Below are 25,314 nucleotides of genomic sequence, written 5' to 3' on the forward strand. Positions count from 1 at the left end.
CTTTAAATATATTTCTAATTTTTAAAAACAAAAAGCACAACTGGCAAACTTCACTAAATAAATTGGTATTTCTATACAACACTGGTTTAGTAGTAGATATTAATGTTCATTTAAATGTTTATATGCTCTGTGAAAAGTATGTTTGTTCTATATCAAATAGGCTGGGTTTCTTTATGGCAGTATTACTAAGAACAGTGAAATATGTTAATATGAATTTTGAATCTCAAGGGAAAAGAATATTTGATTTCTTTTTGTTTTAACATTTAGCAATTTAACATTTGGTCTCAATTGTTAAAACATTTTTCTCTATTGAGAAAAATTGAAGAAAAAAAATTGTGTTAAGGATGATGGATAACTGTTTCATTATTCAATGTTTCAAAGCTTAAAGCACCTCATTAGCGTACAGACCAATGAGGCTGAAACCAAGTCTCTAACAACTAGAACACGTGTATAAACTTAGGTCAACTCCAGAACTATCCCTCAAATCCACAAGGAGGAGAACTGGAAAAAAGGAAAACAGCCCCTGACAGCTAGAAACTACCCTGACACTGTATAAAAATCTTGGTGTTGCTGGGATCTGGCCCAGTGTTCTCCCAGGTAAAGCAACATCAGACATGGCTACTCTGTCACCATGATGGAGCAAGTCAGAGATGAGAGCACTTTGTAGTCATGTCTGAACCCAAGCGAACATATGAACATTGCCAAAATCACAAAAATGACCAAACATCCCCAACCCTAGCTCCTGTCAGTAGCTATTACTTCCTTACCAATTTCAGCCTTAGGCTCTTTTCATTTAACTTGCTCTCTATTGAAGGCTACCTACTCCTCCTGGTTTGTCTGGGATTTTCCTGGTTTAACCACTGAGCATGTTGTGTCCCAAGAAGCCCCTCAGCTGCTGGCATACTGGGATAATTGGTCACCTAATTTTGGATTAAAGTCAATATATCAAATCATAAAATTACAACTGCTTTTTGAGAGCAAGTGAACTACTGCAAAGCCTTGTTTTCTTGAAACCTCCCTCAAATCACTTAACAACAATCCTAAATCTTATGGTGCCTTTTCTAAAACTTTTACTGAGATGGCCCATGGTTCTCTGTGGTGTCTAGAAAAAAATCCAAATTGTTCAAGTACAGGTGTGTTCCTAGTCCTAGGCAAAAGGACACTGACAGGACAAAAAAGAATAAGGGTCAAAGGCAATATAGATGGAAGCATCTGTCTACTGTATCAAAAAAAAAAAAGTGAAGTTACAGCTTCATATAAGGTAATTCTATCAGTAAAGCAGAATAACAAAAAAATGCCCTCTAGGGAGAAACTATCCCCATGCCACATCTAAGTACAGTGGTGGGTTTATTATTTTTATTATTTTTATTTTGTTTTGTTTTGGTTTTTTTGTCCTATGAAAGTTACAGAACAAAGCACAAAAATATCTGGTATTTCCAAATTCTTCCAAGTACTAGTCTTCCTTGAAATGAAATGAAAAATAGCATTTATTGAGAAACCAAGAGAGATTCTTAACTCTTAACAAACTGAGGGTTGCTGGAGGGGAGGTCGGTGAGGGAGTGGGGTAATTGGGTGATGGGCATTAAGCAGGGCATGTGATGTGATGAGTACTGGGTGTTACATGCAACTGATAAATTATTGAATACTACATCTGAATCTAGTGATGGGTTATATCTTGGCTAGTTGAATTTAAATTAAAAAAAAAAGAAAAAAGAGAAAAACAGCCCTTATTTCTCTAACAATTTAAAATACTATCATTAGCAGTTTATTTTCTCTCTCTCTCTTTCTCCCCACCCCACATACACACACATTCGCACACACCAAAACAGTAAAAGATTGTGTAGAACTGGCTCAATCATTTTGTGAATTGATGAAAGAACAAGGAAACTGATTTTATTTAATCACCTTAGGAGAAGGTGGAAGTTATTCTACCATGTCAGTATCTAGAGGTTTTCTGCTAATTATTCTGTGACATTAGGTTAAGAGTTGTTTTATTTATTTATTATAATCATGACTGTACAAAAAAATTTATTTCCATGAACGTTCACAGAAGTACTCTTTATAATGCAGAAAATTGGAAGTGGTCTAAGCAATAAGGAACTAGACTAAAAATATGTACTATGAAAAAGATACTGTTGCCAATAAAAATTCCATCAAAGAGTATTTACCTATAAGGAACAAGTTTATAACATCACTGAAAAAAATTCAAGTTATAAAATTACAAATTTAGTAGGTTCACATTTAGTAAAATAAAAAGTATAGGACTTCTAGTTTCAGGTTCCACATATAAGGAGATTTAGAAATCACCACTTGTAACAAAAAGCTGAACAGACTGAAAAATCAACTCTTTTTTGATCCATAAGAAAGGGGTGTACATAACACAAACTGCTGTCCCCAAATTAGAGAGATAGGCAAATACAAGGACTTTCAACTTATAAAGAGTAAGGAGTGAAAACCAACCCAGGAACCAGTGCCAGGGTAGGGAAGCCTCAACTGTAGTGGACAAACGGTTGGATGCTCAGTATGGACAAATCTGAGAGTTAAGAACTGCAGGCAAATCCAGCCAAAGTAGGGGCTCTGCATTATTTTGAGATTTACCTCCAGGAGCTTGACCAGATGCCCACAGAAAATACTGGAGAAAATTCCCCTCTTGCTTCTGGCAGAGGGAGGGAGAAAGAGACCATTTTGAGATACTCCAGAGCACTCTGTTTTTCTAAGAAAGTTTTGTCCCTAGGGCAGACTGGTTAATGACAGCCTAAACTACTGGGGTATTATCAGAGTCTAAGTGATCTGGGGAAGAGAAGTGCCCAACAATAGCCCACCGTAGCCATCTTGCCACAAAGAAGGGGGAGAAAAAAATCTAAGGAACTCTTGTGAAGTTCATGGTCCAGAAATATAGGTTCACTAAATGACTAAGATCTAATCATAGGACTCTAAAAAGCTTCTCCTACCACCATACCTCACTACTATATTACTAAAGGCCTATTAAAGCAGTTCATTTTACCCAGCACACCATGTTTACTGAGAAAAATTGGAAGGCATATCAAAAAGCAAAAACCAAAACTTGAGAAGACAGAGTAAGCATCAGAACCAGATTTAACAAGGATGTTAGAATTAGAAGACTGGGAATTTAGAACAACTCTGATTAATATGCTAAGGTTTCTAATGTATAAAGTAGACACCAGGCAAGATGAATGGGTAATATAAGCAGAGTATTGGAGCACCTACAAAAGAACCAGAAAGAAATGCTGGAAATTAAAAACACTGTTACAGAAATGAAGAATGCCTTTGATGGGTTTATTAGTAAACTAGACATGACTAAGGAAAGACTCTCTGAGCTAGAGAATACACCAATAAAATCCTTGAAAACTGAAAAGCAAATAGGAACAAAATAAACTAAAACAAAAACAAAAAATAGGACAGTACATCCAAGGACTGTGGGAAATGACAAATCTGTGACATCCATGTAATGGGAACACCAGAAGTAGAAGAAAAGAAGGAAGAGAAGAAATATTTCAAAGAATAATGACTGAGGGATGCCTCTGTGGCTCAGTCGGTTAAGTGTCTCCCTTTATCTCAGGTCATGATCCCAGGGTCCTGGGATGGAGTCCAACTTCAGCCTCTCTGCTCTGTGGAAGCCTGCTTCTCCCTCTCCCTGCTGCTTCCCCTGCTTGTGTGCTCTCTCGCTCCCTGACAAATAAATAAATAAAATCTTTAAAAGAAAAAATAAAAAGAATAATGACTGAGAATTTCTCCACTTTAATGTCAGATACCAAATCACAAATAGTTCAGAGAACACCAACTAGAAAAATTCCAAAAAAATGATATCATCTTTAAACTGCAGAAAATTAAAGATAAAGAAAAAAATCTTAAGGGAACATGGAGAAAAAAAAATCTTGCTTATAGAGAAACAAAAACAAGAATATTTGACTTCTTAGAAACCATGTGCAAGACGAAAGTGGAGTGAAATCTTTAAATAAAAACAAATAAACCCACAAACACAAAATTCTGCATGCTATGAAATTATTCATCAAAAGTGAAAGATAAATAAAGACTTCCTTTGAAAATTAAATATTGGGATAATTTGTTGTTAGTAGATCTGCCACAAGAAAAGTTAAAAGATGTTTTTTAGAAAGAAGGAAATAATATAGGTCAGAATCTCTGATCTGCATAAAGAGAAGAAGAGCATCAAAGAAGCAATGACTAAGGTAAAATAAAAACATTTATTTTTCTTATTGGTAATTGATCTAACAGATTATAGTTTGTCCAAAATAACACTGTATTTGAGTATGTATGTTTATGTGTATATGATATATATGTATATGTATATATAAAAATGAATGACAACAATAATAAGAACTAGGATTATTTTGTTATTATAAAGTAATAATACTATCTGTGAAGCGGTATAGTGTTATTTGAAAATGGACTTGAGTTAGTTATGAATATATATAGCAAACTCTAGGAAAACCACTAAAAAAGTGAAAAAAAACCTGAGATATACTAAGATATACTAAGATAAAAAGATATACTAAGAAAGGAGAGGAAATGGAATCATTATAAAATCTCACTCAGTTAAAATCACAAAAGACAAAGAGTGGAAGACAAAATATGAACAAAGGCAAAGAACAAGGGGAAAACATACCAGTAATGAATAAGGTAGGTATCAATCTAACTATATCAGTAATCACTTTGAATGTCAATGATCTAAATGCACAAAAAAAGCCCACAGAAGTTGTCAGAGTAGATCAGAAAATGAGACCAAACTATATGTTGTCTACAAGAAACATACTTTAAATATAAAGATACATAATGATTAAAAGTATATGGATAGGGAAAAAATAGACAATATTAATACTAATTAAAGGAAAGGAAGATTAGCTATATTAATTTCAGACAGAGCAGACTTCAAAGTAAAGAAAGTTATCAGGATTAAAAAGAACATTATATAATGATAAAGGGGTCAATTCTCTTAGAAGACTTAATAATTCTTTATGTACATGGGTGTAACAACAGAGCATCAAACAGTGTGAGACAAAAACTGATAGAACTGCAAGTAGAAACAGTTGAATCCACTATCACGGTTAGAGAATTCAATATTTCTGTCTTAGAAATAAATCCAGCAGGCAGAAAATCAGTAAGGATATAAATGAACTCAATAATACCACCAATAAATGGCATATAATTAATAACTATAGACTGTCTCATCCAACAAAAGCAGAATACATATTTTTCTTAGGCTTACATGGAACACTGACCAAGGCAGACTACATTCTGGGCCATAAAACACATTTTGACAAATTTAAAAGAAATAAAGCGTAAAGTGTCTGCTTTCAGATCACAATGGATTAAACTAGAAATAAATAACAGAAAGATAACTGAGAAATCCCCAAATATGGGGAGATTAAATACACTTCTAAATAACACATGGGTCGAAGAATAAATCTCAAAAGAAATTATAAATGTCTTTTTTAATCAGAATGAAAGTGAAAGTACAATGTATCAAAATGTGTGAAAAATTAAGAAACCAAAAGTTGGTTCTTTGCAAATATCAGTCAAATTGATAAGCCTCTAGCCAAGCTTAATAAAGAACAAGAGAGGCAGAGAGAGAGAGGAAAAAAAGAGAGAGAAGACACACATAAATTATTAACATGAGAAATAAAAGAGGGGGAGGGGGACTGCATTATAGATCCCTTGGACACTATGAGGATAATAAAAGAATACTATAAACAACTCTATGTTAACAAATTTGGTAACCTAGATGAAATAGACCAATTTCTAGAGAGACATAATCTCCCAGCACTCACACAAAAAGAAAGACAATCTGAATAGGTCTATAGCCAATGTCTATTAAAGAAATTGTATCAATACGTAATAACCTTCCAAAATAGAAAGCACCAGGCCCAGATAGGTTCATGGGTGAATTCTGCCAAATAATAAAGGAAAAAAATATATACTGGTTCTTTATAATTGCTTTCAGAAGGATAAAAGCAGAGGTAATATGTCCCAACTCATTCTATGAAGCCAGCTTTACCCTAATACTTAAAGTTATAAGAAAGAAAGAATACAAGAAGACATATAAAAAAACATTACAAGAAAAGAAAACCATAGACCAATCTCTCATGAACATGGATACAAACATCATCAACAAAATATTTGCAAATTGAATGCAAAGAAGAATGAAAAGAATCATACACCATGACCAGTGGGATTTATCCCAGTTATGCAAGTTTGTTAAGCATTTAAAAATCAATTAACATAATACATCACATTGATAGATTAAAAATTTTTTTAAAAATATGATTCTATCAATAGATGCAAAAAAGTACTTGACAAAATCCAATACCAAGTCATAATAAAAAACTCTCCGTAAACTAGGAATAGAGGGAAACTTCCCCAACTTAATAATAATAATCTACAAAAAATCTACAGGTAACATCATTCTTAATGTGAGAAACTCAAAGCTTTCCCAATAAGATTATGTAGAAGGTAAAAATGTCCCCTCCTACTTTTCCTTTTCATCATTTTACTGTAAGTTTTTCCTAATGCAATTAAGGAAAGAAAAGGAAACAAAACACAGATTAAGAAGGAAGACATAAAATTGTATTTATTGGAAGAAATAGGATTGTTTGTTTGTAAATCCAAAAGCACTGACAAATTCCTGGAACTAATAAGCAATTAAACAAGGTTGCAAGATATATGGTTCATATGCAAAAACAGTCATTGTTTTTCTATATACTAACAAATGGAATTTGAAAAAAAAATTCAATATCATTTACATTAGCACCCCCAAAAGTGAATTACTTAGGTATAAATTTAACAAAATATATACAAGAGTTATATGATGAAAACTATAAAACTCTGATGAACAAAATCAAATAAGAACCAAAAAAAATGGAGAGATTTTTTAAAAAGATTTATTTATTTATTTATTTGACAAACAGAGATCATAAGTATGCAGAGAGGCAGGCACAGAGAGAGAGTGGAAGCAGGCTCCCCGCCAAGCAGAGAGCCCAGTGTGGGGCTCCAACCCAGGACCTTGGGAATCACAACCTGAGCCGAAGGCAGAGACTTTAACCCAATGAACCAACCAGGTGCCCCCACAATGGAGAGATACTCTATGTTCATAGGTACAAAGACTCAATGTTGTTATGATGTCAGTTTTTCCCAACTTAATCTATAGATTCAATGCCATCCTAATCAGAATCTCAGCAAGATATTTTATAGATATGGGCAAACTGATTCTAAAGTCTATATGGAAAGGCAAAAGACCCGAATAGCCAACTCAATATTGAAGGAGAACAAAGTTGTAAAACTGACACTATCCAACTTCAACACTTACTATAAAGCTACAGTAATCAAGACAGTGTGGTCTTGGCAAAAAAAAAAAACAACAAATAGATGATTAAAATAAAATAGAGAGCTGAGCCAAGAAATAGAGCAACATAAAAATAGTCAATGGATCTTTGACTAAGGAGCAAAGGCAATAAAATGGAGCAAAGGCAGTCTTTCAAAAAGTAGTGCTGGAACAACTGGAAATCTACATGTAAAAAATGCACCTACATACAGACACTGCACCCTTCACACAAATGAACTCAGAATGGATCACAAACTAAACTGTAAATGCAAAATTATAAAACTTCTAGAGGATAACAAAAGAGAAAACCTACATGACTTTGAGTATGGTGATTCCTTTTTAGATACAACACCAAAGATATGATTCATGAAATAAATCATCGATAAGCTGGACTTCATTAAAGTAAAAAAAAAAAAACAAAAACAACCACTTCTGTAAAGGATAATATCTAGGAAGAGTCAAGATGGCAGAGGAGTAGCAGACTGAGATGACATCAGGTCGCAGGAGTTCAGCTAGATGGTTATCAAACCATTCAGAACATCTACATACCCAACAGGAAATTGAAGAGAAGAAGAGCAGCAATTCTAGAAACAGAAAATCGACCACTTTCTGAAAGGTAGCATGTGCAGATAAGTGAATCCAAAGTGACAGGAAGATAGACAATGGGGGGAGGGGCCAGCTCCAAGCAAGTGGTGGAGCAACGGAGCACAAAATCCGAACTTTTAAAAGTCTACTCCACTGAGGGACATCGGTCCAGAGGCTAAGTGGGGGTAGAGCCCTAGCAGGGAAAGTGCGGTCTTAGGTCCCGCAGGGTCACAGAAAGATAGAGGGTGTCTGAGTGAAGCAGGCTCGTAGGTATCAGAGCAGAAAAGCTGACCACAGAGACGGAGCCAAGGAGTGAGCTCTCAGCTTGGCGTTACCTTAAACTGTGATCCATGGCACAGTTGGACCACAGCTCTTTAGGCAGGAACCACACAAGTGGCAGATCTAGGGAGTCCCACCTTCCTCCTCTGGAAGAGCAGCATGGCAAGATTCTGCTGGGTTTGAAGTCTCCAAATGGGGCTGTGTGCCAGAGACAGAAATACTTGGTCACAGGCCAGGTGAGCTCAGGCCAGAGACCAGGGAAACGGGAGTGATTGCCTGCTTTTTTTCTGAGGGCACACTGAGGGGTAGGGCCCTGAGCTCTCGGCTCCTCTGGGCAGAGACTTGGAGGCCACCATTTTCATTGCTATCCTCCAGAGCTCTATGGAAAGTATTCAGGAAGCAAAAGCTTCTGAGAGCGAAGAACTGAGCAGATTACTTAGTCCGGACCCTGGCAAGGGTGGTGCAAATCCACCTCTGGCAAGGACATTTGAGCATCACTACAACAGGCCCCTCCCCCAGAAAATCAGCAAAAACATCCAACCAAGACCAAGCTCACTGATCAAGGAGAATAGTGGAATTCCAGAGCTAGAGAAAAGCAAAGCATGGAATTCATGGCTTTCTCCCCATTATACTTTAGCCTTGCAAAGTTAATTAAATTTTTTTAAATTTTATTTTTTATCTTATTCTAATTTTTTCAACTTTGTCTCTTTCCTCTTTTAACATTTTTTAACAAGTTTATCTTAACAATACCTTTCTAAAAAAATCTTTTTTAAACCTTCATTATTATAGTCATATTTTATCCTTCATTGTATTTAACTTTATTTTTTTTTTACATATAGGGTTTTTTTTCTAGAAAATTTTGGGATACAATTTCTTCTAACAGATCAAAATATACCCTAAATCTAGCACAGGGCTTCGTTCTAGTCTCCAGCCTAAGCAAATTTTCTCCACATTTTTTTCTTTCTTTTTCCAACCAATGTATCTTATCAATTCCTTTTTTAGAATTTTTTTAAAATTTTCATCTTTATAGTCATATTCCATCCCTTCAACATGTTTACCTTTATTTCTATATGTATATACATTTTTCTTTCTTTAAAATTTTGGGAGGTAGTTTCTTCTAAGAGACAAGAATACACCCAAAATCAACTGGGTGGCTCTCTTCTATTCACCAGTCTAACATATATATATATACACATACATATATGTGTATATATATATACACACATATACATATATTTGAATTTTTTAAAATTTCTTTTTACCCCTTTATTCTCCTCCTGAGTTGGGTCTCTTCTGATTTGGTTAGCTTACATTATTCTGCCGTCTTTGCCACCCTTTTAATATTTTATTCTCTTATTCATATATTCTTATTTGGATAAAATGACAAGGGGGAAAAGCTCACCACAAAAAAAAAGAACAAGAAGCAGTACCAAAGACTAGGGACCTAATCAATATGGATATTGGTAATATGTCAGATCTAGAGTTCAGAATGACAATGCTCAAGGTGCTAGCTGGGCTCGAAAATGGCATGGAAGATATTAGAGAAACGCTGCCTGGAAAAATAAAAGCCCTTTCTGGGGAAATAAAAGAACTAAAATCTAACCAAGCTGAAATTAAAAAAGCTAGTAATGAGGTTCAACAGAAAAATGGAGGCTCTTGGGGTGCCTGGGAGTCTCAGTGTGTTAAAGCCTCTGCCTTCAGCTTGGGTCATGATCCCAGGGTCCTGGGATTGAGCCCCACATCTGGCTCTCTGCTCAGCAGGGAGCCTGCTTCCTCCTCTCTCTCTCTCTGCCCGACTCTCTGCCTACTTGTGATCTCTATCTGTCAAATAAATAAATAAAATCTTTAAAAAAAATGGAGGCTCTTACTGTTAGGATAAATGAGACAGAAGAGAGAATTAGTGATATAGAAAGCCAAATGACAGATAATAAAGAAGCTGAGCAAAAGAGAGACAAACAACTACTAGACAATGAGGGGAGAATTCGAGAGATAAGTGATAACATAAGATGAAACAATATTAGAATAATTGGGATTGCAGAAGAAGAAGAAAGAGAGGGAGACAGAAGGTATATTGGAGTGAATTATTGTAGAGAATTTCCCTCATATGGCAAAGGGAACACACATCAAAATCCAGGAGGCACAGAGAATCCCCCTCAAAATCAATAAAAATATGTCCACACCCCATCATCTAATAGTAAAACTTACAAGTCTTAGTGGCAAAGAGAAAATCCAGAAAGTCTGTAACATACAATGGTAAAAATACGAGATTGGCAGCAGACTTATCCACAGAGACCTTGCAGGCCAGAAAGAACGGGCATGATATATTCAGACCACTAAATGAGAAAAATATGCAGCCAAGAATACTATACCCAGCTAGGCTGTCACTGAAAATAGAAGGAGAGATAAAAAATTTCAAGGACAAACAAAAACTAAAAGAATTTGTAAATAGCAAACCATCCCTATAGGAAATATTGAAAGGGGTACTCTAAACAAAGAGAGAGCCTAAAAGTAGTAGACCAGGAAGGAACAGAGACAATATACAGTAACAGTCACCTTACAGGCAACATAATGGTACTAAGTTCATATCTTTCAATAGTTACCCTGAATGTAAATGGGCTAAATGCCCCAATCAAAAGACACAGTGTATCACAAAGGATAAAAAATACAACCCATCAATATGCTGTCTACAAGAAACTCATTTTAGACCCAAAGGCACCCGCAGATTTAAAATGAAAGGATGGAAAACAGTTTACCATGATAATGGACATCAAAAGAAAGCTGGGGTGGCAATCCTTATATTAGATAAATTAGACTTTAAGCCAAAGACTATAATAAGAGATGAAGAAGGACACATACCATACTCAAAGGGTCTGTCCAACAAAAACATCTAACAATTTTAAATATCTATGCCCCTATCATGGGAGCAGCCAACTATATAAACCAATTAGTAACACAATCAAAGAAACAAATCAACAATTATAAAATAATAGTAGGGGACTTTAACACCCCCTCACTGAAATGGACAGATCATCCAAGCAAAAGATCAACAAGGAAATAAAGGCCTTAAACGACTACTGGACCAGATGGATAGCACAGATATATTCAGAACATTCCACCCCAAAGCAACAGAATACACATTCCTCTCTAGTGTGCTTGGAACATTCTCTAAAATAGATCACATCCTGAGTCACAAATCAGGTCTCAACTGGTACCAAAAGATTGGGATCATTCCCTCCATATTTTTAGACGACAATGCTCTGAAGCTAGAACTCAATCACAAGAGAAAGTAGAAAATAACCCACATACATGGAGGCTAAAGAGCATCCTACTAAAGAATGAACAGGTTGGGGCACTTGGGTGGCTCAGTGGGTTAAGCCTCTGCCTTTGCCTCAGGTCATGATCTCAGGGTCCTGGGATCAAGCCCCGCATTGGGCTCTCTGCTCAGCGGGGAGCCTGCTTCTCCCTCTGCCTCTGCCTGCCTCTCTGCCTACTTGTGATCTCTCTGTCAAATAAATAAATAAAATTAAAAAAAAAAAAGAATGAACATGTCAACCAGGAAATTAAAGAAGAATTGAAAAAAATTCATGGAAACAAATGAAAATGAAAACACACTGTTCAAAATCTGTGGGATACAGCAAAGGTGATCTTGAGAGGAAAATATATAGCGATACAAGCCTTTCTCAAGAAACAAGAAAGGTCTCAAGTACACAATCTAACCCTACACCTGAAGGACCTGAAGAAAGAACAGCAAAGAAAACCTAAACTCAGCAGGAGAAATCATAAATATCAGAGCAGAAATCAATGAAATAGAAATCAAAAAACCAACCAACCAACCAAACAAAAAACCCTGTAGAACAAATCAATGAAACTAGGAGCTGGTACTTTGAAAAAATTAGTAAGATTGATAAACCCCTGTTCAGACTTATCAAAATGAAAAAACAAAGGACCCAAATAAATAAAAGCATGAATGAAAGAGGAGAGATCACAACCAACACCAAAGAAATACAAACAATTATAAGAACATATTATGAGCAACTGTGTGCCAGCAAATTTGACAATCTGGAAGAAATGGATAAATTCCTAGAGAATATAAACTACCAAAACTGAACCAGGAAGAGATAGAAAACCTGAACAGACCCATAAACAGTAAGGAGATGGAAGCAGTCATCAAAAATCTCCCAACAAACAAGAGCCCAGGGCCAGATGGCTTCCCAGGGGAATTCTACCAAGCATTTAAAGAAAAATTAATACCTATTCTCCTGAAACTGTTCCAAAAAAATAGAAATGGAAGGAAAACTTCCAAACTCATTTTATGAGGCCAGCATTACCTTGATCCCCAAACCAGACAAAAACCCCCTCAAATAAGAGAATTACAGACCAATATCCTTGTTGAACACAGACGTGAAAATTCTCACCAAAATACTAGCCAGTAGGATCCAACAGTACATTAAAAGGATTATTGACCATGGCCAAGTGGGATTTATTCCAGGGCTGCAAGGTTGGTTCAACATCTGCAAATCAATCAATGTGATATAATACATTAATAAAAGAAAGAACAAGAACTATATGATATTCTCAATAGATGCTGAAAAAGCATTTGACAAAGTACAGCATCCTTTCTTGGTCAAAAATCTTCAAAGTGTAGGAATGGAGGGTTCATACCTCAATATCATCAAAGCCATTTGTGAAAAACCCACAGTGAATATAATTCTCAATGGAGAAAAACTGAGAGCTTTTCTGCTAAGGTCAGGAACATGGCAGGGAGGTCCATTTTCACTGCTGCTATTCAACAGAGTACTAGAAGTCCTACCTCAGCAATCAGAAAACAAAAAGAAATTAAAGTCATCCAAATCAACAAAGAAGTCAAACTACTACTCGTTACAGATGATATGATACTTTATATGGAAAGCCCAAAAGACTGTACTCCAAATCTGTTAGAACTTGTACAGGAATTCAGTATCCTGTCAGGATATAAAATCAATGCACAGAAATCAGCTACATTTCTATACACCAAGAACAAGACTTAAGGATTTAGCTGAGAGTGAGATTTAAGGAGTCAATCCCATTCACAATTGCACCCAAAACCGTAAGATCCCTAGGAATAAACCTAACCAAAGAGGCAAAGAATCTGTACTCAAAAAAACTATAAAGTACTCCTGAAAGAAATGGAGGAAGACACAAAGAAATGGAAAAATGTTCCATGTTCATGGATTGGAAGAACAAATGTTGTGAATATGTCTATGCTACCTAAGGCAATCTACATGTTTAATATAATCCCTATCAAAATACCATCAATTTTTTTCAGTGAAATGGAACAAATAACCCTAAATTTATATGGAATCAGAAAAGACCTCGAATAGCCAGAAGAATGTTGAAAAAGAAAGCCAAAATTGGTGGCATCACAATTCCAGACTTCAAGCTCTATTACAAAGCTGTCATCATCAAGGCAGTATAGTATTGGCACAAAAACAGACACATAGATCAATGGAACAGAATAGAGAGCCTAGAAATAGACCCTCAACTCTATGGTCAACTAATTTTTGACAAAGCAGGAAAGAATGTCCAATGGAAAAAAGACTGTTCAACAAATGGTGTTGGGAAAATTGGACAGCCACATGCAGAAAAATGAAACTGTACCATTTCCTTATACCACATACAAAAACAACTTAAAATATATGAAAGACGTCAATGTGAGAAAGGAATCCATCAAAATCCTTGAGGAGAACACAGGCAGCAAGCTCTTTGACCTCAGCTGCAGCAACTTCTTCCTAGAAACATCACCAAAGCTTATGTAAGGGAAGCAAGGGCAAAAATGAACTATTGGGACTTCATCAAGATCAAAAGCTCTTGCACAGCAAAGGAAACAAAACCAAAAGACAACTGACAAAATGGGAGAAGATATTTGCAAATGACCTATCAGATAAAGGGCTAGTATCCAAAATCTATAAAGAACTTATCAAACTCAACACCCAAAGAACAGATAATCCAATCAAGAAATGGGCAGAGGGGGGCGCCTGGGTGGCTCAGTGGGTTAAAGCCTCTGCCTTTGGCTCATGTCATGATCCCGGAGTCCTGGGATCGACCCCTGCATTGGGCTCTCTGCTCTGCGGGGAGCCTGCTTCCCCCTCTCTCTCTGCCAACTTGTGATCTCTGTCTGTCAAATAAATAAATAAAATCTTAAAAAAAAAAAAAAGAAATAGGCAGAGGACATGAACAGACATTTCTGCAAAGAAGACATCCAGATGGCCAACAGACACATGAAAAAGTGCTCCACATCACTCGGCATCAGGGAAATACAAATCAAAACCACAATAAGATATCACCTCACACCAGTCAGAATGGCTAAAATTAACAAGCCAGGAAATGACAGATGCTGGCGAGGATGTGGAGAAAGGGGAACCCTCCTACACTGTTGGTGGGAATGCAAGCTGGTGCAGCCACTCTGGAAAACAGCATGGAGGTTCCTCAAAAAGTTGAAAATAGAGCTATCCTATGACCCAACAATTGCACTACTGGGTATTTACCCTAAAGATACAAATGTGGGGATCCGAAGGGGCATGTGCACCTGAATGTTTATAGCAGCAATGTCCACAATAGCCAAACTATGGAAAGAACCTAGATGTCTATCAACAGATGTATGGATAAAGAAGATATGGTGTGTGTGTGTGTGTGTGCGCGCGCGCGCGCGCGCAATGGAATACTATGCAGCCCTCAAAAGAAATGAAATCTTGCCATTTGCAATGACGTGGATGGAACTACAGGGTATAATGCTGAGCGAAATAAGTCAATCAAAGAAAGACAATCATCATATGATCTCTCTGATATGAGGAATTTGAGAGGCAGGTGGGAGGGGGTTGGTGGGTAGGGAAGGAAAAAATAAAACATGATTGGATTGGGAGAGACACAAACCATAAGAGACTCTTAATCTCACCAAACAAACTATGGGTTGCTGGAGTCGGGGTGTAGGTATGGAGAGGGTGGTTGGGCTATGGACATTGGGGAGGGTATGTGCTATGGTGAGTGCTTTGAAGTATGTAAGCCTGATGACTCACACACCTGTACCCCTGGGGCAAATAATACATTATATGTTAATTTAAAAAATCTAAAAGATAATATCTAGAGAATTAAAAGATAAGCCATACATTGGGAGAAAATATTTCCAAAAGACACATCTAAGGACTATTCTGCAAAATACACAAAAATCTTTAAAATCTAACAATAAGAAAATTACCAAAATTGGAATATCAGCCAAAAAGCTTAAAAAATATCTCACCATGGGGCACCTGTGTGGCTCAGTGGGTTAAAGCCTCTGCATCTGGCTCAGATCATGATCCTAGGGTCCTGGGTTCTCTGCTCAGCGGGGAGCCCACTTCCTCCTCTCTCTCTCTGCCTGCCTCTCTGCCTACTTAAGATCTCTGTCAAATAAATAAATAAAATCTTAAAAAAAAAATATCACCAAAGAAGATACATAGGTAGCAAACAGGCATATGAGAAGATGCTACACATCATATGTCATCAGGTAAATGCAATATTAAAAAAAACAAAAAACAGTTAACAGTATGCATCTATCCATTTGAACAGCCAAAATCGGAACACTGACAATATCAAATGTTAGTGGGGATTTGGAGCAAAATGAATACTCCTACATTACTTGGGAGAATGCAAATGGTACAGCCATTTTTGAAATTACTTTGGTGGTTTCTGACAACATTAAACATAGTCTTGCCATGTAATTCAGCAAACATGCTCCCTGGCATTTACCCAAATCAGCTGAAACTTAGGTGAACACAAAAACCTGCCCATGGATGTTTATAGCACAGTTTTCTTCATAACTGCCTAAACCTGGGAGCAACCAAGATGTCCTTCAGTAGATGAATGGATAAATTGTGATACATCCAGACAATGAAATATTATTTAGAGCTAAAATGAAATGAACTATCAACAATGCAAAGACATGGAGAACGTTAAATGCATATTACTAAGTGAATGAAGTGAGTCTGAAAAGAGCACCTACTGTATTATACCAACTATATGACATTTTGTAAAAAGCAAAACCATACAGACAGTAAAAAGATAAGGGGTTGGCGGGGGTTTGGGGTCAGGTGGGGATTTGAATAGGCAGAACACAGAAGACTTTTGGGCAGTGAAAATAGTCTGTATGCCACCATAGTGAAAGGTGCTTATCATTAAACATTTGCCCATACACATAGATTATACAATGCCAAGAGTGCATCTTAAAATAAACTATGGACTTTGGGTAATTATGATGTGCCAATGTAGATCCATCCTTAAGTGGTCGACCATTCTGGTGATTGATGTTGATAATGGGGATAGCTATGCATGTTGTGGGTGTGGGGTGCAGGGAGTATATGGGAAATCTCTATCTCCCTCTCAGTTTTCATGTAAACATAAAACTGTTCTAAAAAAATAAAGTCTTTTAAAGAAAGCATACATATACAGAACTATGTGGTAGGGATTTAAGATATATTCTCAATACATAAGAATACACTGGCTACATATAAAAATGTACATATTCCATTAATATCAAGAGTGGTTATTTCTGGCTGATGGGGTTATGGATAATTTTATTACATATATTACTAATAATGTTAATAATATACATAATATATATTTTGGTTTTTCTATAAGGAAAATGTATTTGTTTTACAGATTGAACTATACACATTCCTAAATAGTTGAATGATTTGAATGATCAAGCATAACTGATGAATAAAATTAGCTGATCAAGATTATAGACCAAGCACATGTATCTTTACCCCTCCTCTATACATGTAAATGAAATAATAAAAAGATTATTTTCTTTATAGGTCATGACAAAAATGGGTAGGAAGCACTGCTCTGCCGTTAGTATGTGAAATGATTCAGCGTTTCACAAATCCTCTCTATGTTAGGGTGATCTAAGCGATTCTAAAAGATATCATCTAGAACAAAGGTGACCCTCCTCTTTAAAAATGAATTGAGTATTAGGCAAAAATAATCACAGATACCCTTAGCAGGATAATTTTGTGTATTTTTCTTAACAACAAATAAAATTGCACTTCTATCTTAGTAAACAGTAAAACTTTGTAAAATAGTAAAGCACTAGAAAATAAATTTTCCTTTGTGAATTAAGTGACAAAAATGGGTATATGTGTAACTTTATTAAAAACATTTATTTTTTTTTATTATAAGAGAGAGAGAGCAGAGAGGGGAGAGGGATAGAGAGAATCTCAAGCAGAGTCCCTGCCAAGCACAGAGCTGGACACAGGACTTGATCCCAGTACCCTCAGATCATGACCTGAGCCAAAACCAAGAGTTGGATGTTTAACAAGCTGAGCCACCCAGGTGCCCCTATATGTAATTTTTAAAGCTTGCCATATGCTTCTTAAAACATCCATCTTTTAACAACATATTTTTTCAAAAAATCTAATTTTTAGCTTAGATTTTTAAAATTTTGTTTCTATTTATTTGTCAATTGATTAAATGCTCTTTTGGTATGGGGACAGATTTTCAGATAATCAACAAAACTAGGCAAAGACTGGAAAAAAGTGGAATCTTTTACTTCTATCATATTTGAATTGTTTTTATTATATTGATTTGAAAAAAAAAAAGCTATTCCTCAATGCCCAAAGATTCTTCAAATCTGGTAATAGTTAACAGACAAACCAAACTTTTCATCACAAATGATTTGGAAACAACAATAACAAAAACTAATCTAGAAGAACTATACCTACTGCTAATAAAACCCTCTTGTCCTCCCATGTAATCCTGGGAAAAGTACTGGATACTAGGAGCTCCAGTGTCCTCAATTGCTTAACAGGATAAATAGTGCCCTTCTTGTTGGACTGTTTTCTTTACATTTAATAATATGTGTGGTGTGTCAGGCCTAAAATAGACATTCACTTTTAGTTTCCTTTTCTTTTTTGATTTCTTATATCAAAATGAATAAAAACATTTTATATTTTCAAAAGATTCTAAATCAATCTTTCTCAATTTATAATACAACTGTTGTTTAGAAAGGACTACAACGTTCCCCTGGAATTTCAAAAAACTGAGTATATTGTTTTTGTCAAATTTATAATCTTGGTAAATGATTCTATAATTACAATATTGCTGATTTGTTAAGTGTGCTTAAGGCAATACAAAATCTAGCATGCTTCTCTGGAGTTTTAATGATCATAACCAAAACAATAATATTCAGGGCGCCTGGGTGGCTCATTTGGTTAAGCAACGGCCTTCAGCTCAGGTCACAATCCCGAAGTCCCGGGATCGAGTCCCGCATCGGGCTCCCAGCTCCATGGGGAGTCTGCTTCTCCCTCTGACCTCGCCTCTCATGCTCTCTCTCACTGTTTTTCTCTCAAATAAATAAATAAAATCTTTAAAAAAATATATAATACTCTCCACCATTCAGGTAAGTAAACACATAATTTCTCCAAGAGATTGAAAAAAATAAATGTACTGTACAAAGAAATGTAATTTTTACCAACATATTGGTCTAGTCACTGACATACTTAGAACCATTTTTTAAAATATTTTATTTATTTTGAATAGAAAGAGAGTGAGGGAGAGAGAGATTGAGAGTACGAGCAGGGAGATGGACAGAAGAAGAGAAAGAACTAGACTCCCCAGCTGAGCAGGAGGCCTGATGCAGGGCTCCATCCTAGGACCCCAGGATCATGACCTGAGCCAAAGGTAGACGCTGAACTAACTAAGCCACCCAGGTGCCCTGCATTCTTAAACAATATTTGTTGTATTTTGTACATTATAATGGACACCAAATAAGGAATATTTCATTCAAGGCTACCTCCAAAACAAAAATAATGATGATAACAATAAAACTTCTTACCTACCAAATACATACAAAGATAAATATACTCAATATAGCCAAGCAAATGTTGGTTTCCAATAAGAAGGTAAATCTACTTTGTTTTAAATGCCTATTTCTTTCTTGGCACTCTAATTGCATAAACTACTAGCTAAAATTCTCTCAAATGTTAGCATGAATGTAAGTTTATAATTGACTCTTTAGATTCTTGATAATTTAGTTTTTTAATTTTAGTTCATAATATGCAGGGATAGTTCTAAGGCAAAGCATATGTAAAGAGATGCTTTCTTTTGTGGCCTACGTGTACAATTTTTACCTGTATTTCCATTTCATTTTATTATATTTTCTCCTTTTTCCTATGCTTTCCCATCCCTTTTCTTAACCCATCACCTTCAACCCACTCTTCCTTTAAGGGGCTTTTTCCTACTGACCTCTTAGTCAAACTTGTTGCATAGAAATGGTATTATACATTGCAACTCAAGAGTGTGATCTTCAGACCAGTGGACTATTAGACATACAAACACCCAGCCTCCACCCTGGACTCACTAAATCAGAATATACATTTTAAAAGGATCCCCAGTGATCTGAATGCACATTGGAGTTTGATAAGCAATGTGCAGTAACAATTTATACCTTAGTGTGATAACTTTCTATTACATTATCATAGCAAGAGCCATTAACTGAAATTATATAATGTATTTACCTGTTTCCTTGTTTCTTGTCCATCCATCTAGAAGTCAAGCTTTTGAGATCAGGCAATTAATTCTTTTCCTTCACCTCAATGTCTCCACTGCATATAAAAGGGCCTTTCACAGAGTAGATGCTCTAAGTATTTGTTGCCTGATTTAATGATTGAATTAATCCATGCCTAGATTTTATTATCATAGCTAGGGTAGCAGTCGGTTTGACTCTCAAGACCAGTTATTTATCTATTACATTTTATGCCTGACTGTCTTAAAAAGGTACATCTCTGTTTCAGTCAGTATAACTCCAAAAACAGGAACTGAACAAAGCTAGAGAAAAATCACTATAGCTTAGAAAGCCCTAAGCTTGCCTCCTTTCCTACACATTTCCATTGTTATGTTTTCTGAGAGCTGCTAAGGCAATTTTAGTATCATCATTATATCAACATTACCTCCTATATCTAGATATATGAAGCACTGAGATAGAGGAACTGAAAGGCCAGATAATGAAACAAACTCTAATTATATCATCTCTGAAGAAATTCGACATGTATGAAGATAATTCCTTTAAGCAGATTGTTCAGAATGAAATAAAGTCAAGATCTGTTCAATAAGATTGCAAATAAAACTGACCATCAGACTTTCAATTATTACTTTTAATGAATAACATTTCAAAGTTTTGACTCTATTTAACTGCTATATTTGCAAAATCAAAAGAAGAAAAACGTTTCTATGAATTGATCATTCCAACTTTGAGTGTTAAATTTTTACATGGGATATAGAATTCATGAGTAGAGGAAAGATTCTTTTGTTGTTGTCTTGTGAAATATCCCATTGAAATACATAGGGTATGATAATACATACTCAACCTTGACATATTCAACAATTTGCCAGTTTATGTTGTTATTCTTTCCTTACAATTAAGAAAGAAAAAGTACAGATTAATTTGAACAGAGAGTCATAAACTGTATAGTTTGCATAGTGTTCCATGTGAAGTTGCAGTGGCATGAGACAATTTTTGTTATAATGTTACCTTAACAAAGAAGCCCATATGTGTGTATGTGTACAGATATATGCACATACCTATGTATATGCATAAATACATATAAGTGTATATGTATGTATAAATATACTATTTGTACATATAACAAGAAAAATCACAGTTACCTTAACTGATTTTTTTCAGAGAGGTGGAAATAAAAGTCATTTTTTTTCATTCTTTATAATATACACTAGACTTTAAACAACCCATAAATATTACTTTTTCTAGTCACTAGACAAAAATGAACAACAAAAAATTATTCATCATTCTTGTTGGATAACAGGACACAACAATTCTAGTTTTCATAACTAAATTTATATATTTTTACAAGAGCAATAAATATTCACTGTATGTAATTTAGAACACAAAAATAAAAAGAAGAAAATAAAATTACCTGTAGTTTCATTTCCTAGAGGTAACTCCAGTTGACTTTATGATATATATCCTTTTAGCCTTTGTTTGAGAAATATAAATGTATATTTTTGAAAAAATAAAATGGGACAAGGTGTAATAGGGTTTTATACAAACTACCTTGGAAAAACTGTAGGTTTAGTTCACTGCAGTAAAGCAAATATTGCAAAAAGGCAAGTCAAATAATTTGTTTTGTTTCCTAGTTAACATAAAAGTTAGGTTTACACTATACTGTAGTCGATAATGTTTGTGATAGCATTATGTTTTTAAAAAGTACATATCTTAACTAAAAAATATTTGCTAAATATTTTTAGCAATATTTGCTAAAAATTATTAACCACTATCTGTGTTTGGGTCATAATCTTTTTGCTGATGGAGGATCTTGCCTTGATGTTAATGGCTGCTGACTGATCAGGGTGGTGGTTGCTGAAGGTTTGTGTGACCATGGCGATCTCTTAAAAAAAGCACAACAATGAAGTTTACCACATCGACTGGCTCTTCCTTTCACAAATTCGTTCCCTCTAGCATGTGACGCTATTTGATAGCATTTTATCTATAGGAGAACTTTCTCCAAATTGGATTCAATCCTCTGAAACCCTCCTGCTGCTTTATTGCCCAAGTTTAGATAATATTCTAAAACTTTTGTTGTCATTTCAACCACCTTCACAGCTTCTTCATTAGAAGAAGATTCCATCTCAAGAAACAATCTCCCTGCTCATCCATAACGAGAAGTCCTCATCCATTCAAGTCTTATCATGGGATGGCAGCAATTCAGTCACTCCCTCAGGTTCCACTTCTCATTCTAGTTCTCTTGTTATTTCCACCACACCTGTGGTTACTTCCTCCACTGAAGTCTTGAAGCCCTCAAAGTGCTCCATGAAGGTTGGAATCAACTTCTTCCAAACTGCAGTTAATGTTGATATGCTATTCCCATGAATCACAAATGTTTTTAATGGCCTCTGGAATAATGAATCTTTTTCAGAAGGTTTTCAATTTACTTTGTCCTGATCCAGCTATAGCCTTAAGAAATGTATTTCTTAAATCACAGGATTTGAAAGTCAACATTTCTACTTGACCTCTGGGCTGCAGAATGGAAGCTGTGTTAGCAGGCATGAAAACATTAATATCATTATATTACTCCATCATAGCTCTTGGGTGACTAAATTCCTTTTGATAGGAATCTTTTATTCTGAGTAGGAGGTCTCAACAGTGGGCTTATAATACTCAGTGAACCATGTTGTAGACAGATGTGCTGTCATCCAGGTCTTGTTGTTTCATTTATAGAGCAGAGAGAGTAGATTTCACATAGTTCTTCAGGGCCATAGACTTTTCAGAATGGTAAATGAGCACTGGCTTCAACTTAAAGTCACTACGTTAGCCCTTAACAAAAGAATCAGACTGTCCTTTGAAGCTTTGAAGCCAGGCATTGACTTCTCCTCTCTAGCTATGAAAGTCCTAAATGGCATTTTCTTTTAATAAGAGACTGTTTCATCTACATTACAAATCTAGTGCTTAGTCTAGCCACTTTCATTAATGATCTTAGCTAGATTTTCCAGATAACTTGCTGCAGCTTCTACATCAGCCCTTGCTGCTTTACTTTGCACTTTGATGTTATGGAGATGGCTTCTTTCCTTAAACCTCAAGAACCAACTTCTCTTCTGCAATTTCTCACCTCTCTTAGCCTTCATAGACTTGAAGAGAGTTAGGGCCTTACCCTAGGTTGGATTTTACCTTAAGGGGATGTCGTGGCTGGTTTGACCTATCCAGAACACTAAAAATTTCTCCATATCAGCAATAAGGCCATTTTACCATCTTATCACGTGTGTGTTCACTAGTGTATCACTTTTAATTTCCTTGAAGAACTTTTCCTTTGCCTTCACAACTTCACTAACTGGCACAAGAGGCCTAGCTTTCAGATGATCTGGGCTTTTGAAATGTCTACCTCACTAAGCTTTCTTATTTATAGCTTCTTTTTACTTGAACATAGGAGGTCACTGTATGGTTATTAATTGGTCTAATTTCAATATGGCTTTGTCTCAGGGAATAGGAAGGCTCAAGGAGAAGGAGAGAGATGGGGAAGGCTGGTAGGTAGAACAGAGATGTTGTATGTGTATACAACATTTACCCATTAAGTTTGCCATCTTATATGGGTGTGGTTCATGGTACCACAAAACAATTACAACAGTAACTTCAAAGGTCACTGATCACAGATCATCATAATAAATATAAAAATAATGAAAAGTTTTGAAATATTGGAAGAATTACTAAAATGTGATGCTGAGACACAAAGTCAGCAAATGTTGGAAGAGAAGAGAAGCTTGCTTGATGCAGGGTTGCCACAAACCTTCAATTTGTAAAAAACACAAAAACTGGGAAGCACAAGAAGCAAAGCACAATAAAACAAGGTATGGCTATATTCCAATGGCTCCTTGCTATCAAGATTTTCACATACATTATATTTTATTTTAAACACATGCATGAAACTATAGTCCCTGTTCAATGCTGGATTACTGAATTTATATCAGTCATTTAAAACTATCTGTAGAGAGTTTTAAAATTCTGTATCAGAAACTGTTCCTCCCCTATAAATTTTTCAGCTGAACATAATCTTTTATGTTCACACAATATAGTATTTGTATCAAACAGAGTTTTTAAAAAAAGGTAGATACAATTAACCCAGGAAGAAAGTAATAGAGCCTTAAATAGTGAATTCAAATCTTAAATTTTGCAAATTAAACACAGAAGATCCTCTGGTCCTTGTGTAGGACATAAAATATCAGTGTTGTTTATAAAGTGATTTGAGTTTGCTCCTCCTTAAGCTTTAAGTAGTTTAACTAGAGAGACATTACTCTGTGCATGTGTACGTGTGTATCCAAAGAACACTGAATGTTCCACATGGTGGTTGTCAAGATAAAGACCACTATGAGGATCAAGGATCAAGCATTCAGTCTGACCCTCTCAGAATAGGCCTTAAATATAAAACAATGAAGAGGGGAGAGGAGAACATTGTAGTCACCAGAACCATGCTCCTATCACTCTTTCCTTGAATCCTTGAGGAACTATCTTGTTCATTGTTGAGCACATAACAAATTCTCAGTAATAAGTTGTAAAATGGATGAAGTGATAGATTTCAACTGAAAATGCTTGAAGAAGTTGAGGTTAGGGGAAATTGACTAAGAGCAAAGAAGTGCCAGCCTCTTTTTGTGATGGGTCTAAGTATAATTTTCTTTCCTTTCAAACTAGGGAAGTCATCCATTTTAAGGGCAATTATAATATTTTTGGTTTTGCTACTGGCTTTGATACAGGTATTTACACATAGCTACAGATTTGAATATGGTAGGTTTCAGGAGACAACAGAGTACTAAGTACAGGGAAGCAAGAGCAAGGCAAGTGTGTCTAATCCGACTTCCTCAAATGGCTCAGCAGAGAAGGGCATGAGCTTGTGGAGTAGCTAGACTTGAAGAATGACTCAACAGCTGAAAAAGAAAGGAGGGAAGCTATTAGAAGGACAAGAACAGGTTCTTAGAAAGACAGACTAGAAAGAGAAAGGAGGGCACATCCTTCTACAATGCCCAAAAGTTTCCCTTGGAAAGAATGAGCAAAAGAGATTGTACATTTGAATTACCTAAGCATTAGTCAATAGAATGTTTCTTTTTAACTTCCATGAATGAATGATTAGATGCAATTAAGTAATAAAAGCATGAAAAAATATATCAGGATATCACCCTTCACTTCAAATTTCATGCCCTTGCTGTTGGGACTTGAATTTCTCTGACATCATCAGTGAGTGAATATACGTAGTGTCTTAACAAGCTGATCTAAATCCTGACTTTTCCCCTCTCAATGTAGCAAGATCAATCATAAATTACTGTCAGAAAGCTGGAATTTTAGTGATGATGTTTAGTAAATGAAAAGGAAGCTATAATCAATTCATTGCCTGAAAGGAAGAGAATTTTAAAAAGAAATTTGATCTAAAATGAATATCCATGATTTTATAAACAAACTTCCTCAGGATTATTAATAACACCTAACAAGTATTGAACATTTATTATGTGTTAAGTAGTGTTTTAGTGCTTTGCATATATTAACATACTTAATATCAGCCAACTGCAAGAAGTAGATGATAATATCG

General features: G+C 35.6%; 1 protein-coding gene across 2 annotated transcripts in view; it reads right to left on the reverse strand.

Annotated features, from left to right (window-relative positions):
* Positions 1 to 25,314, reverse strand: part of BANK1 (B cell scaffold protein with ankyrin repeats 1) — a 305,074-nt gene that overhangs the window by 222,481 nt on the left and 57,279 nt on the right. The gene's annotated exons all lie outside the window — the stretch shown is intronic.

Source organism: Lontra canadensis, unplaced genomic scaffold (genome assembly GCF_010015895.1).
Source record: "Lontra canadensis isolate GAN:19392208 unplaced genomic scaffold, GSC_riverotter_1.0 scaffold1, whole genome shotgun sequence".
Lineage (NCBI taxonomy): Eukaryota > Metazoa > Chordata > Mammalia > Carnivora > Mustelidae > Lontra > Lontra canadensis.